A 2,273-nucleotide genomic window follows, 5' to 3' on the forward strand; every position below is an offset into this window, starting at 1 on the left:
TCTCTTTCTCTGTCTTTTTGTCTGTCTCTGTGTCTCTCTGCCTTTTGATCTCTGTCTCTGTATTACTCTCTGTCTCTGTGTCTCTCTGTCTCTGTCTGACTCTCTGTGTCTCTGTTTCTCTCTGTGTGTCTCTGTCTCTCTGTGTCTCTGTGTCTCTGTCTCTGTATGTCTTTCTGTCTCTGTCTGTGTTTGTCTCTCTGTCTCTTTCTAACTCTCTGTCTCTGAGTCTCTATCTCTCTGTGTCTGTGTGTGTGTGTGTCTCTGTCTCTGTCTCTGTGTTTGTCTCTCTGTATCTTTGTTTCTCTCTGTCTCTCTGTCTCTTTCTAACTCTCTGTCTCTGAGTCTCTATCTCTCTGTGTGTGTGTGTGTGTGTGTCTCTGTCTCTGTCTCTGTGTTTGTCTCTCTGTATCTTTGTTTCTCTCTGTCTCTCTGTCTCTGTCTCTGTTTCTCTCTGTGTGTCTGTGTGTGTGTGTGTTTCTCTCCCTCCCACAGCAGCCAACTTCTCTTTCAAATTTTGGCAGAAAATTCACAGAACTTTTTCTGCCAAGGGAAGACAAATCATTAGCTTCGTGGGCAGAAGTCCAGGATTGTTCTGGACTTGCCTTTGTATGGCTTTAGCTTGGGGACCTTAGTTGAGTCATTGTCTCCGAGCCTCAGTTACTTGTCCCCACAATGAGGGAGTTGCCCTAAAATGATTATTTGACTTAAGTGGGTTCTCTATGGGGAGAGAAATAACTGTATCTCATGAAAGATACTTTTTCCCTCAAAAGAAGGTCCTTGCCCATTTAATAAGGATGTGGGGAAACCAGAGAAGTTGTTCTAGGTATTTTGGAATTTAGAATGAGGAAGCAGCTCCCAAGTCCTGTTCTCCAGGAGTCCTCATTTAGGGCAAGAGCCAAGACAAAAAGGATCCCACGACAGGGGCACAGAAAACTATTGAGACTAGGAAGGAAGACTCTTATGGGGGCAGAAGCTTCAACTAAAAGGAGGTTGCTTTGAGCTGGGTCTTGGAGAAGAAAAAAGAGGAAGAGGAGGAGAGGGAGGAAGAGGAGGAGGATTTTGACAGGTGACAATAATGGAGGGAGGAAGATCAGGTTGGGCAGAGAGAAGGGTGTGAGCAAAAGACACGGGAGCAGGAGAACTCCCACACGGAAAACATTCACAAGACAGTCAGAAAACATGACTCAAGGACACTGTCAAGGTCTCTCCTAAGAACGTTAGAATTGATCGGATGACACGGGAGACACGGGCCCAGAACTGCCCAGCATGGCGCGCCCTCGGCAGAGAAGGAGCTGTACTCTGTGAGCAGAGCAGCATTGAATTAGCCCAAAGGAACGTGAAATACGCCAAATCCGAGAAGCTCCCCAAATGTTCCTAGGGACATGTTGTGTCTGGCCTGCGGCAGAACACTCCGAGCTCAGACTGCTCTCATCAGCCACAGTCAGAGCACCGTGACTCAACTCTAACTGAATGATGTCATTTCGGTCCACCTCAAGAGCGAAGGACACCAACCAAGCAACCAACATGTGTGTGTCTATTGTATTATTCCAATAAAATGCATATTGTGAAAATATTCCTGAGACTAACATGTCTGTTTTCCCTGAGCATCACAATGTCAGGATTTAGTTTATAAATATTATATTTATATATTAATGAACACATCGATTAAAAATAAGACCCACATAGAGAAATAGTGACATGACAGATACAATTTAAATAGATGGAATACAGAACTTGGGGGCCTATAAATGTCACACAATTCTGAATCAATAAAAAGCTAGTGTTTTTTAATTGTTATTAAATTGTTAATTATTATTAAATAATATTATATTGTTATAAATGATATATAACATAATATCATTAATAATATTATTAAAATAATAATTTTATTATTAAATTCTATTTTTTACAGAAAGGAGAATCAGTAGTAGTAGCGATAGCAGTATTATCAACCTTATTATTATTGTTTACACTAAATACTTTAAGATTGCCAAAGTACATTATATATATATATATATAATTTAATATATATACATATATACAAGCATAATTGCATGCACACACACACATATATATGATATATATGTGCATCTTCATGTACGTGTATATACAGAACCAGTTTTAAAGGGTAAGAGCCAATTGTTGAATTTGGGGTGTGAGTATTTATTAGAGACCTACCAGAACTGTGCTAAGTGCTGGGGTTATATTGGCTTCAAAGAGCTCACAATAAATGAGAAAACAAGCAAACTTATAGGTACAAACTTTGAACAGTA

This window comes from Antechinus flavipes, chromosome 3 (genome assembly GCF_016432865.1).
Source record: "Antechinus flavipes isolate AdamAnt ecotype Samford, QLD, Australia chromosome 3, AdamAnt_v2, whole genome shotgun sequence".
Lineage (NCBI taxonomy): Eukaryota > Metazoa > Chordata > Mammalia > Dasyuromorphia > Dasyuridae > Antechinus > Antechinus flavipes.